Source organism: Populus trichocarpa, chromosome 6 (genome assembly GCF_000002775.5).
Source record: "Populus trichocarpa isolate Nisqually-1 chromosome 6, P.trichocarpa_v4.1, whole genome shotgun sequence".
NCBI lineage: Eukaryota > Viridiplantae > Streptophyta > Magnoliopsida > Malpighiales > Salicaceae > Populus > Populus trichocarpa.
Window position 1 is genome coordinate 2343698 of NC_037290.2, and position 14798 is coordinate 2358495.

Consider the following 14798-nt stretch of genomic DNA (forward strand, 5'->3'; position numbering starts at 1 on the left):
GAAATTAATTTATAAAAGACTGTATATTTGTTATTGGTAAATATGGATTGTGCAAATAAGGTGATTGGCGTCTCTTCGAATCTTATAGGTTTGCCAATGAATTAACGGTCAAGAAACTACTTTATAGCTTTTAAGAAATTGAGAGGACTGAACAGTTAGTTTCTTAAGAGAACAGGGACTGAACTATAATTTACCACTCTCTGGCCTGGCCGGGGAAAAAAACCCCCCCGACACTTGCGAACTCTGACAGCCGGTTCTCACCAAAAACCCGAAAACAGAAGGCCACCGTCACTGCAGCAGCCACTCTCTCTGTCTCTCCTATTTTTTTCCCATCAATATTCACTGCTATAAGACCTTAAGCAATCAAACAAGACTTTAACAAAATCAGACGCTGCATAAGAAGAGCCAGCCAATCCACCAACACAGCCCCCGTCAGTCCTTCCACGCACCACCACCAACCTCAACCCCTTCATACATCGTCTCTGCAACAGAAACTCGCCAAACCATCAAGGGGGCTGTAACCGACGGGACCAGGGGAGAGAGCAGAAGATACCAACGTTTTGAAGAAGTTTTTTCCTGGAGAAACTCAAGAACGTAGACGCAGATTAAAACGGACGAAGAAAAGCTCAAATTGGATTCTTTGGTGCTAAAAGATATCAGCTCAAGTTGCTCTTCTTGGGTCCAAATCTACAAGGACTCCTAAGCCAAGGTATATACAATCGCTGCCTCTCTGAGAATTTAGCTCAGGTTAAGAGGCCAAGAGGACAACCTAGAAAGAACCCAACAAATGATACTCTTGATAATTTGGATAGCAGCAACCAATATGTCCAAGCTCTCGCTATTGAATACCCACAAGATTCACCTGGACTTCTTGCTATAGAAGGTATTTCTCAAAACATCCTAGATGAGGCCAAACAAAAACGCAAGGTGAAAGAACAAAAAAATTTCACCAAAAAGCTATCTGATTGTAATTCAAATCTTAGAACTACTGCACAAAGTAGAAGATTGAAAAGTAAGGCAAGGAAGGGAAGTAATTATGATGGTGTTGCTTGTCCACTGTTATTGACTCATAATGAAGATGATAATGTTTCTTTGGATATCAACTCCACTTCAACTGTAAACTACCAAACACATGAGAATTCTGGACTCAACACTGCAATGCTAGCTTATGGTTCTGATAATGTTTCTTTGGATATCAACTCCACTTCTTCCATTCCAAAGGATGCTGATTCGGCAAGAGTTGTATTATGCCTTGCTCACAATGAAAAAGTTGCATGGGATGTCAAATGGCGACCTTGTAATGCACCCCATTCCAGCATCGCATGGGCTATCTTGCTGTCTTGCTAGGAAATGGATCTTTGGAAGTGTAAGTCATCTTCTTCACGTGGATTAGTGTAAGATAATATTCATTGTAAGGAAGGATTGACGTTTCTATAATGACCAATAGTTCTAGCATTTTCAGATATGATTAATAGAAGGAATTGATCATATCTAATCATGTTGAGTTATAGACTGAAAAACATAAATGCTGATGATTTCTTGGATAACTGTAAGGAGACTTTTACACTTGGAATGTTGCAAATTGAAGAAATGCAAACATAGTGTTGTCATTTGAGCGTGGAGGGATAGGTGGGGGTTTGGGGATGAGAAGTGGTTAGGAAACATATAATTTCATTTGCCCATTATTCCTTTTTTTTTTTCTTTTGCCCCTCAGCATGCCCATAATGTAACTCTTACTATAAGTCTCCTAAATTCTAGGTGTTGCTTTTAATTTTAGGCATAAATTAATTATCAATGTGATACTGTTGACAATTCCCCCTGTCAAATGCAGATGGGATTTTCCTCTCCCCCATGCTATGAAATCTGTTTATTCTTCTTCTAATGGAGAAGGCACAGATCCTCGCTTTGTCAAGCTAAAGCCAGTATTCAGATGTTCAACTCTGAAGTGTGGAGGTATACAGAGGTAACATTGTTGATATCTTCTATGCTCTTTATATTTATATGAAGTACTACTGGAATTTAAGGAGATTGTAGAATACACTTAGGTTTTCGTTTTAACAGGGCTATCTGATATGTAGCTTAGAAACCCCTTTTCGTAGAAATTCTGACCTGGAGAGTTCACTTTCACATGGTATGATTTGGTTTGCAGTATATGGTGGAACCCAAGTGTACCCTTGTACCGTGTTTGTATGAGTGGAGAAAAGTAAATTCATTTTTCTAAAGGAGGAAAAACAATAATAGAACGAATGAAAGGACTGCCACTAAAGTATTTTTCATCCTTGTCCGTATATGTCACATAAAGGAATTTGACATTCGGGCTTTTGTGGATTTTGAAGTGATGTGTATAGTTGAATAGAACGATTGATGAAGATCTTTCATCATTGAATTCCAAATTCACCTAACTCAGATTGTTGAAGAGTTGTCATTAATTATAGAGCCTTTTGCTCATTGATCATATTTTTTGCTGTGCGCTTTATTATTATTTTGTTTCTAATTTCTTTTTTTCAAATTCCTATACACCATCCCTTTGGCAGTAGAGTGGTCAACTTCACACCATCATGATTACTTACTTGCTGGATGCCATGATGGAACTGTAATATATCAATCATCTTGTTGTTTATGCTGTTATTAATTTAATTGTCTGCCATGGTTTGGGATAAAGTCTAATCGAGTTGTTGCCTTTCATCACCTCATTTTCAGGTTGCTTTGTGGAAATTCTCTGCAAGTGGTGCATCTGGTAATAACTAATGAGTCTAATGACTTTCATGTTTTAGTTCTTTCTGTGTGAATTGTGTGGATACAGTTTATGTCATGTTAAATTTGGTTGGAGTTCTGATCTAAATTGATTGATCATTCCATTTTTTTCCCTTTGTTAATCTACAGATACAAGGCCTTTGCTTTGTTTCAGCGCAGATACAGTTACTATTAGAGCAATCACATGGGTCCCATCTGAAAGGTTAGTGATGTCAGATGTCTCAGTCTGTTACTTTTCTAGCTGTATGTTTGATTTATCTCTGATATTTTGATGCAAATTTTCAATTTTTTTTTATTAGATCTGAAGATATATAATCCTGCTACTTTGGCAATGGCATGTCCCTTGCCTTTAAAATTTCTGTGTTGTCAATAATCATCCAGAAATTTTATCTTGTGTATAATGCTATTTTAACTGTAAAGGGATGCATGGAAACTTTTAAGATGTTTATTTCAAAGAAATTGTACTGGCCAAAGTTTTCATTTCTTTTGCTTATAATTAAGATATAAAATATGCTGCCTTCAAACTTTTTTCCAGTGACCAAGGGAGTCCAAATCTTATCCTCACTGCCAGACATTGGTGCCTGAAGTTTTGGGACATGCGGTGAGTATGATTTATTTGTTATCACAATTACTTGGCATTATTTTGATATCACTGTTTGCATGTTCCATTTTATATACAAATTCTTAATTGCTCAGTTTGCTTCAGATGAACTTATGGGTATGTAATTTTGTATGGAACTTTCAAGAATATGATTTGAATGTTTAATAGAACTACCATGACTGCCTTTTATCCTTGCCCTGGAGTAGACAGACTATAAGGCACACCAGTACCACTATGTGCTGTAAGCTTTGGGGGACTGGACTGAGAGCATAACATGGCTTCATGTTCAAAAAACTTGGAGACCATTTTCCTTAATGCTTGCACCAAATTTTCATGAACTTTTGTGATAAATGTTTATAGAGTAACAAGCCTCTGAAGAGGTGGAGCATAGTTTTTTTTTATGAGCTTGTTCTAATATTTTGTGACTATAGTCTCTGGTTCCTATGTGTCTGGAGTTATCACTGGTATAATCACAGCATAAAAAACTCCTATAAACAAAACATTGATATGCATTTTGCAGTCAGAGTGATATATTTCCATGAATTTTGCATCATTTTGATATTGGGATTTAGAGTTGAGCATCATCATATGCCCTTATCATACTTGTCATCTTTATTTGTGGTTGTATTTTTTTGAGAGGCCATTCTCTAATATCCATTTGTCCTCTAGGATTAAGAAAAACTGATCAGGGTGCCTCATGCGTCATGCTCCTCTTTCATATAAATAAACATTTCCCTTTTGTCTGGCATCTCATCTCAACATTAATGGCCAGGAACTCTTTTATAGGTGGTAGAAAAAGACACCTGAGAGTTGAATTTACTTCATCAGTTTTCCATGTGGAATACTTTTGCATATGTTGGCTGTATGTATCATGTAACATTGTTGTGTTTTCAGAGCAGGAGGAAGTTCTCAATCCCTATTTTACTTCAATTATGGAATGAGGAAATCAATTCCATTTGTATTTTTTTTTTTAAATATAGTTGCTGTATAACTAAGCTTCTGAACAATTGCAGTGATTCATTCCGACCTTTGTGGGACCTTCATCCAGCGCCAAAACTCATATATAGCCTGGATTGGCTGCCAGATCCAAGGTGTTGCATTATTTTTATTGAATAAATCACAGGTTGGGGATTTTATCAATAAGTTTATTCACTTGTATCGAGCCTTTAATTGTTTACATTTTCAGATGTATAATTTTATCCTTAGATGATGGAACAATGAGACTCCTCAGCTTGGCAAAGGCTGCGTATGATGCTGCTGTCAATGGACAACCTTCTGTTGGACCAAAACAACTAGGGATGCACGTTTTTAATTGTTCTTCCTTTGCTATCTGGAGCATTCAAGTGTCAAGGCTTACAGGTACTCTTGTGTTGTCATTTGCTTTAGTATTGAAATGATGCAATTTCATTAATCGCTTAATCAAAATTGGGGGACAAAACGATAGGTGGTATACTGCATTTTCTTCCCTCAGGTTTTTATCATCTTCTTACAGCATTTGTGACTGATGTTGCCTATGCAAGGTTATTTGATTGTTGCATCCTGGGTTCTACTCTTTTAGATTAGGATCCTCTCTTCTACAAAACTACTGTCTTTATCAATATTTTGATTGGTCTTGTTGTTTAGCAACCCAACACGCCTACATCAATGGAATTAATTTATGGTTAATGCATAAATAAGTCCCTCTCAAGTATCAAACTTCAAAATGGCTCCTCCGGGATTATTTGATCCAGTCTACCGTTCTATTTCTGTTGTTTGTAGCAAATAAATCTAGTTGGAGAAGAAAGTGATCCCGTATGCCAGCTGACTAATAATACCCATTAAGACTATGAGGTGTCCAAATGAATGCAGATGATTTGGCGAGCTGTTGATTTGAGAAAAATTTTGAACCAATGGAACAAACTTCGAGTTTTGCAAATGGGCCGGCTTCATCCTCCAGTCAGGCCAGCTCTTCTGGAGAAACAGGGTCTCACTTCAATGTCCTCCACTTTTCTTGAAAACTTTTTTTGTAGTGATACATAGTAACTTGGGTATTTCTTTGGTGGAATTTACAATCTGTCTTCTATTGCATATAACTACAGTCGGATCAATCGAAAATGCTTCTTATTATTTGCTGTCCTAGCTGTATCAACCTTTTCATAATTCCATTTTTTTTTTTAATTGACAGGCATGGTTGCATATTGTAGTGCAGATGGTACTGTTTGCCGCTTCCAGGTATAGCAGACTTCCCATTTTACATATGATTTATTTCCCCTACACTCCTACATAACATCCATGTGACATCCTAGTCTGTGTGTCATGCATGGGCCTGTTCTCTTGCACTTGTTAATGCTGGGTGCTAAGAGGGGGGAACCTGTGAATTTCAGAGAAAAAAAGGGATTGCCAACCCTGTTGCTTATTAATTGAGTCTGTCACAGCTACATTATATACAAGATTATTTTCCTATATTGTGCTAAGCTAATTCTGGAATAAGAGTTACAATAGGAATACATATCTTTGACAGCATATGTTTCCTAATACATTACGTAAACATGAGATTTTATTGATTCTTTCTTAACACTCCCCCTCAAGTTGGAGAGTGGATGTCAAGAACTCCCAACTTGCGAATCATGGTGGAGAAGCTCTCTTTTCCCAATGGTTTAGTGAAGACATCTGCAAGCTGTTCTGCTGAAGTAACAAATTCAGTCGTGATCGAACCATCCTGTATTTTGTCCCGAATGAAGTGACAATCCATTTCTATATGTCTGGTTCTCTCATGGAAAATTGGATTAGCTGCTATGTGTAAAGCTGCTTTGTTATCGCAGTGTAGTAATGCTGGTTTCGGGTGCAATATCTGTAGGTCTTTCAACAATGATCGTAACCAAGATAACTCACAGCATGTACCTGTCATAGCTCTGTATTCGGCTTCTGCTGAGGAGAGTGACATTGTTTTCTGTCTTTTCGTCCGCCAAGAAACAAGCGAAGAACCCAAAAAAACACAATAACCTGTAGTTGATCTCCGAGTCATTGGGCAACCAGCCCAATCTGAATCACAAAAAGCTCGCAGATACATACCATTTTGAGAAGAGAAAAACAAACCCTGACCTGGAGCACCTTTTAGGTAACGCAACACACGCAAGGCAGCCTCCATGTGCGGTTTGCGTGGGGCATGCATAAACCGACTTAGCACATGTACAAAATACATGATATCCGGTCGTGTAATAGTCAAGTAGATTAGGCGGCCCACAAGTCTTCTATACTGAGATGGATCTTTAAGCAAGTCACCTGCATCAGAGAGTTTTGTGTTTTGTTCCATAGGAAAATTCACGGGTTTAGCACCCAAAACCCCACTATCCTTCAGAATTTCCAAAGCGTATTTCCGTTGTGAGATAGAAATACCTTTTTTTGATCGAGAGACCTCAATGCCCAGAAAATACTTCAAATCACCCAAATCCTTAATGCGAAAACGACTGTGCAAAAAGTTTTTGAGATTGGATATAGCCTTAAGGTCATTACCTGTGATGAGAATGTCGTCAACATATATCAATAATGCGGTAAAAGATTTACCATTGCGACATGTGAACAATGAATAATCTGCTTTAGACTGAACATATCCGGCAACTTGAATAGCTGCAGAGAATTTGGCAAACCATTGGTGAGACGCTTGCTTTAATCCATACAACGACTTGTTGAGGCGATATACCAAGTTCTCCCCCTGTCGCTGAAGACCAGGAGGTGGACACATATAAATTTCTTCATGAAGATCACCATGAAGGAAAGCATTGTGTACATCTAGCTGATGGAGGGACCAATTCTGTGCTGCTGCTAAAGCCAATAAACAGCGGACGGTAATCATTTTGGCAGTAGGAGAGAATGTGTCATGGAAATCAATACCTTCCAGTTGGGTGTAACCCTTGGCCACTAACCGAGCTTTATGACGCTCAATGGTGCCATCTGAATGGCGTTTGATTTTGTATATCCAGCGACATCCAATGGCAGTCTTGTCAGGAGGGAGAGATGTGAGGGACCAAGTCTGGTTAGCTTCCAATGCTGCGAGCTCAGATTGCATGGCATTATGCCATTGTGGAAGGGAGGCAGCTTCAGTGTATGAGCGAGGCTCAATGTCCTGACTAATGGTGGCAACAAAGGACCTGTGCTGTGGTGAGTAGCGGTGATAAGAAAGGAAATTACAAAGAGGATACCTTGTACCTGTGGTGGGACTGGACGATGAAGGCAGCGTTGGTTTGGGAGACGTTACTTGGTTGCAAACATAATCACGCGGAGCATGGGGAGGGCTGTGATGCCGCTGGGAACGACGCAGAGGCTGCACATGAAGGATAGGTGGTGACAGGGGCACATTGGAGGGAGATGACGAAGGGACTGGAGTGGAAGACGCTGAAGAGGGGACTGGGAAGTCTGCTGAAGGAAGATCGGAGATGGAAAGGGGAATGACTGGTGTGGCAGTTGTGGATTCAGTTGATGGTATGAGAGGTGCAGGAACGGTAGAGGGTAATTGATAGGGAAAAATGTGTTCATGAAAGACAATGTCACGGCTGGTGAGAAATTTATGGGTGGTAAGGTTGTAGAGTTTATAAGCTTTTTGGCCGACTGGGTACCCGAGAAAAACACAACGTGCAGCTCGAGGAGCAAATTTATGTGTAGCGTGCACTTCAGTAGCATATGCAAGGCAACCGAAAACTTTGAGATGGGAGTAATTTGGAACCTTGTTGTAAAGTTTTTCAAAAGGGGTTTTATGGGAAAGAAGTGGTGTGGGCAAACGATTGATTAAATGGATAGCAGTAAGAACACATTCTGCCCAAAAATGCAAGGGGAGGTGAGCTTGAAAACGAAGAGCACGTGCAGACTCAAGGATATGACGATGTTTACGCTCGACGACCCCATTTTGTTGGGGCGTATAAACGCAAGAGTGTTGATAAGTTGTGCCATGTTGGCGGAAAAAATTCTGCATAGAAAAAAATTCCCCCCCATTATCAACACGAATATTTGCGATGGATGCATTAAATTGAGTTTTGACGAAGGAAAAGAAATTGATGAGTAAATTTTGTGTTTCATGTTTGTGATGCATAAAAAATACCCATGTAAATCGAGAGTAATCATCCACAATTGTCAAAAAATATTTAGCACCAAAAAGAGAAGGAATTTTATAAGGCCCCCAAATATCGCAATGAATTAATTCAAATGGTCGAATAGAGGAAATTGAACTAGCAGAAAAAGGAAGACGACATTGTTTTGAAAGTGCACAAATATCACAAGCGTCTTGAAATTTAAAAGGAAAATTGAGTAAAGTTTTTGCCATAAAATGTAATCTAGAGGAAGATAAATGCCATAATCGGCGATGCCACAAATCAGTGGAGGAGATGACATGAGAACGGGATGATTGGGTAGCAATGGCAGCAGATGCGGAGGGTTGGTATTTTGGTGTTGGTGGTGTTGATGCTAATGCAACCAAGTAATAAAGTCCGCCTCGTTGTTTACCCAAACCAATCGCCGTCTTCGTCGCCAAGTCCTGTAAAACACACCAATAGGGAAAAAAGGTTACTGAACAATTAAGTCCTCTTGTAATTCGACTTATAGACATCAAATCCACCTTAAAAGATGGCACACCAAGCACATTTTTTAGAGAAATAACAGAATTCAAATGTAAAGTCCCAGTAGACGTAATTGGAGCCTGTTCTCCACTCGGCATAATAACTGGTGGCAAAATAGTGTTCTGCCGACTATCGACAAGCAGATTCGGAGAAGAAGTGATATGGTCAGTGGCACCACTGTCGAGAATCAATCGACTTGGCATAATAACTGGTGTTTGTAACAAACCTGGAGTGGTGACCGCAGCATTGGCTTGAGGAACAGTGGTTTGAGCATTTCCGGTATTGTTCATGATAGACAATATTTGCTGGAACTGTAAATCAGAGAGTCCATTCATCACTGAATGCTTCTCTTCCATCGTGGGACCTTCCTTGATGTAATTAGCTGAAGGTTGTGCAGGTTTGTTGTAATGTTGACGACTTCCAGACTTGTTGAATCTGCTGGCTTTGTGCTTTGGGTGACCTGGTGGATATCCATGTAATTTCCAACATGTATCTCGCACATGATGATCACTGTCACAGTATATGCAGTGCAGTGGCTTACGATTAAAAGAATTGGAGCGGGAGGAAACCCCTTGACCTGATCGAAAAGCCAGAGTTGTGGGTGCATTTCGTTGAACCACCATGGCTGCGGTTTCTGTTGCATCATGTGTATCACCTAAGCTGCGTTGCTTTTCTTCTTGAACAATGGAAGCATAAGCCTGACGAACATCAGGTAAAGGATTCAACAGTAGAATCTGCCCCCGAATTGCCTTGTAAGATTCATTTAATCCCATGAGAAATTGCATCAATTGTCGTCGCTTATGATCTGCTCCACAAGAGCAAACAGTTCCGTTATAAGATCCCAATTCATCCCACAATCCTTTCAGCTTTGTATAATATGCCGCAACTGTCATCTGAGCTTGAGAAACACAAGCTATGTCTCTCTCAATCTGAAAAATACGAGGAGCGTTACTTTGAGAAAAACGATCTCGAAGATCCTCCCAAACTTCTTGTGCTGTAGTCGAATATATAACACTGTCGGCAAGTTCTGGTGTAATTGAGTTGAGAATCCATGATAAAATCATGTCATTGCATCTTTTCCATAAAGCATGATCATCCGGTTGGTTGGTGGCTGATGGTATTTGTACTGTCCCATCTATAAATCCCAATTTATTTTTAGCATTTAAAGAGATTGTCATTGATCTGCACCAAGTAGAGTAGTTATCATCATTGAGTGGTTTGGAAACAAGCACCAATCCCGGATGATCGGAATGGTATAGAAAAAAAGGATCAAAGGCATTATTCCTGCCTTCTTTAGAAAATTGCTCACGTTCCATGGTAGTGAACAATCGGCAAAAAATATTGAAGCAGGAGTTTGAGGCAGAGGCAGAGAAAGAGAAGGAGAAGGAGAGCTAGGGTAAACCGAGCTCTGATACCATGTGAATTTCAGAGAAAAAAAGGGATTGCCAACCCTGTTGCTTATTAATTGAGTCTGTCACAGCTACATTATATACAAGATTATTTTCCTATATTGTGCTAATTCTGGAATAAGAGTTACAATAGGAATACATATCTTTGACAGCATATGTTTCCTAATACATTACGTAAACATGAGATTTTATTGATTCTTTCTTAACAGAACCACATTGCATCATGAATTTAATTTGGCAGGAGTCTGGCTCATTGGTGTGAACAAGAATTATTTAGTAGCATACCTGTTTTACATGTCTTGAGCATGTTTGCAAAATTTTGTTTGAATTACTTACACGAGTGACGTGAAGGATTGGCATCCAAACACGCTCTTGATAGATCTTTGCATGAATAATTGAGACAACTAAAGTCTTTGTCTGATACTTTGATGCTACTCTTTTACCAAACAATTCATGGTAGAGTTTGAATAATTATATATGTGGATGCCCACATCTGTACGTCTAGCCTGCTTCAGAGCATTTGCTAAAGCTTATATAGTGTTGCTTTCATAATCAGCTCACAACCAAAGTAGTGGAGAAAGATCCATCGAAACATAGGGCCCCACATTTTGCTTGTGGGTCCTTGAGTGAGGATGAATCAGCTATTGTAGTTGGCACTCCATTACCAGATGGTCCTTTACCTTTGAAGAGGCTAGTTAACGATGTTGGGAACAATCCAAAATCCAAGCAGCCCTTGTCTGTGTCAAATAAGGCCGCAAAAATCCCAACTTCAGATGATCAACCGTTAGGTAACTGCAAAATTTTCACCCCTATATTCTTCTTCTTAGCTTTGCTTTTCTTCTCTCTTTTGATCATCAAGTTTGTCAAACTTGTTGCAGCTCTGTGCTATGGTGATGATCCAGGTATGTATGATGGATCAGATGAAACATTGACAGCTTCAAAAAGCAAAAAGAAACCAAAATCTAAAAGTGGGGGTAAGAAACAGGAAGGAGAAGATCTGGCATTGACATGTATCGAGCAAGATGACAAACAGAAAGGAAGAGGAAAGGATGGAGCTGGGAATGTAATTGAAAGTATCCCACCAAAAATTGTTGCAATGCATAGAGTTTGATGGAGTATGAACATAGGTAGTGAGAGATGGCTGTGCTCCGGAGGAGCAGCCGGAATCGTACGGTGTCAAGAAATCAAAATGTCTGGTGTTGATATATGCTTGGCTAGGAAGAGATAGCAGCCAGCAAAACGTTAATCATAATCTATGGATATTTAATGTTATTTTCCATAGATTTGGCTTTAAAAAAAAAAGTATGAGTAAGAATTCTTGAGAAAAATAATTGAAACAAATTCCTCGCTGTTAATCGCCAATAAATAATATTAAAGCATAGAATAATCGGCAATTCCTCCCATAAACGATAGGTCATGAACGGAAAATCTGGTCGGCGATTAATTGGGAAAGAAATCTGTAATAAACTGAGAAATCATCGCCATGTACTTGGTGGAGCTCGTGAGTTGAAGGGCAAATATTGAGAAAAATAGCTTTCTCCAAAAGTCGTTAAATAATCGCCAATACAATGTTAATCGTCAAAGACGCGAAATAATCAGAATCCAAGTGCCGATTAATCGTTGGATTGTGACTAATTCCTCGCCTATTCATCGGGAAAAGGTCGCCACTTCCTCGCCAATTACTCGGGTCGTCAATTCCTCGCAAATTAATCGTTAAATACTCGTGATTTCCTCGTAAACTACTCGGGGTTTCTGCAGGATTTCCATTTGCGCATGCTCGTTGATTCCTCGCCAGTCAATAGCGATTTTCTTCTTAAATTCATCGCGAATTCCTCGTAAATTAATCGTTTAAAGATTGTTAATCCATATCCAATTAGACGCTTATTGATCGGGAAATACTCGGATTTCCTCAAATCAGGGCTTTCGATGGAATTCATTAATCACAATCTTCCCGTAAAATCGGACATCTAAATTAAATACTCGTCAAACAATCAAGAACTAATTGTGAGATGTTTATCTCTCCGACAACTCTCTAAACTAACTGTTCCACGAGATTATTTGGTCTGATGATGAGAAAAAAAATTATTTCTACAACTTTTTCCTTTTTTTTATTCAATGATTATTTGGTTTCATGATGAGAAAAAAATTTATCTTTTTATTTTCCCTCTCTCTCTTTCTTTCTAGTTAAAGTGAGCATAGAGATTTTAGTAAGCATGTCAACTATAATTAACACCAGGAAAATCTTTCTTTTTTATAAAGATTAGCATGGAAATTTAATAATGAACAAAGATATTTTGGAATGAATATAACTTTTTTTATCTCTATAATATTATAATTTTGTTGTTGCATGTAGATGGATGAGATCAAACATCTTCTGAATTTTGTGAAAACTTCAATTAAGCATTAATCTTTAAAAATGATCTAGAATTATTTTTTTTTATTAACATGGATGTTTGTGCTAGCTTGCGCGCACCTCAACTAATTCCACGGGTCATAAAATTAACGACTATATAAGCCTTTAGTGGCTCTGAGATTTATGAGACTCGAACTGGTGATATAGAATTATTCCTTAATCAATATGATTATGCACAATTAATAATTCTCAATCTCCTTGCTAAATGTTTGAGGTTCAAGAAATATATGATTGTGCAAAATAAAAATAAAAAACTACGTAGAAAAAAATAAATAAAGGAGGCCTAGAAGAGGAACAGGATTATTCAGACAGCTTGACTAATTATGATTAAGTTGACCACCTTAAATCTAAGTTAAATTTAGCCCTACAATAAGATTATGACTAATGATTGTCATCAATGGAAGAAATCCATCTTTGATATGATCTGCTAGTGACCTCACGCTCTCTTAAACATGATGCCATTTTAGGTGGACAAACATTGAAGGTAATAATTAGTGCGAACCAAAATATTAGTAAAGTAATTAACTATATTTACATGTTGATAACGTATTTAATGTTCGTAATTGATTTATCCTAGATCAAAACATCAATGTCACACCCACTAATACAGGGATTTTCACTTTTTAGTTGTCAATTCATGAGCTTAAAAAAATTGGTTGTTGACAATCTTGCAGTTCACAAAACTTATATTTTAGAATTTTACCTATTATTTAAGTTTCTGAGTTAAAATATTTTTTAATATGATAATAGAATTTTATTAATTAAATGATCAGGAGAGATTTTAAAAAATTAAATATTATTTTTATTTTTCATATCTAGTTTAGAAATCCCTATATTAATTCCATAATTATTTCTTAGGATTTTTCCTCAATTAAGTATTAGAGTTTAGATCTAAAACTAGTATAAATAGGGTTGTTTAACTTATATTTTCAGCGGTGAAAATGAATAAAATTAAGTATTTTGGTCTCTCATTATAATTATAGGTTTGTTTGGTCTTTTAAGATTTTGTCTTGTAACAAATCTCATGGATCTTTGAGAGTTTTGACTTATAACACACATCGTTACCCATTCGCTTCTCGGTTATGTCAGGTTGTATTAAAGCCAAACAATTCCTAGTGCTCCATCCTGGTGATATTAATTTTATTTAATAATTTAAATTTTTAAGGTAAGATAATTGTTTAATATTAGCCCTTTATTATGTAGTATATACTAAATTTCTGGCTCGTGCTCCATCATAGGGCGGGCAAAAAAAATTTCAACATAAAAAAAGATGCTAAGAAAAAAAAAATTGAGACCTGGGTCATTGGTTCAGTTGATAATTTTAATAATATAATTAAAAAAATACAACAACAATAAATAAACTATTAAAAAAATGACAAAGAAAAAAAGGTAAAAAAAAAACTCATTCTATGCCTACCTGAATTATGAAATGACTCAATGTTGAAAGATGAAACTAAAAAAAAAAAACTTATTTAAATCAGGTTAACTCGCAAATTTTGCGACCATAGAAATAAAATTGAGATAGTCTCATAGAAAAAAAAACACGAGAAAAAAATTTGAAAACCAATTCTTAATAAATCAAATGTGAACATGATAACTCCACAAAAATAAAAATAAAAGGAGAAAAAGGTGAAGCTCAATCTCTAGCAAATAAAATGTTGAAAGAAGAAAATTCATAAGAAATTATAATTAAAAAAGATAAAAAAAAATACTCGATTTGAGCCCATCCAAGTTAAGATGCAAAATCTGTGATCTAATTGTGATACCAGAGTTACCGCATTCAAAATAAAATTGAATAAAATCATGAAACTTAATTATTGAACAACTCAATGTTAAAGGGAGAAAAAAAACAAGAAATGAAAAAAAAATATGAGTCAACTCAGGTTAACTCACAACCATGATCATAAGATTGATATAACCCAATATAAAAGAAGAAAAAAAAGTATGAGAACCAATTTTCAAAAAATCAAATATTAAAAATAAAATTGAAATAAATTAATTTAGAAAAGGGACTAAAAAGAAAATCAATTCGCGTC

At 37.1% G+C, this 14798-nt stretch overlaps 1 non-coding gene across 1 annotated transcript; it reads left to right on the top strand.

The window, feature by feature from the left end:
• Positions 1 to 609: 609 nt before the first annotated feature.
• Positions 610 to 11630, top strand: LOC18099807 (uncharacterized; the record flags this gene model as incomplete). Its single annotated transcript, XR_008059610.1, has 11 exons — positions 610 to 1366; positions 1832 to 1963; positions 2521 to 2593; positions 2701 to 2737; positions 2884 to 2956; positions 3290 to 3355; positions 4369 to 4446; positions 4542 to 4714; positions 5520 to 5566; positions 10906 to 11137; positions 11228 to 11630. It is a non-coding gene; the product is annotated as an uncharacterized LOC18099807 (transcript).
• Between the last annotated feature and the right edge of the window lie 3168 nt (positions 11631 to 14798).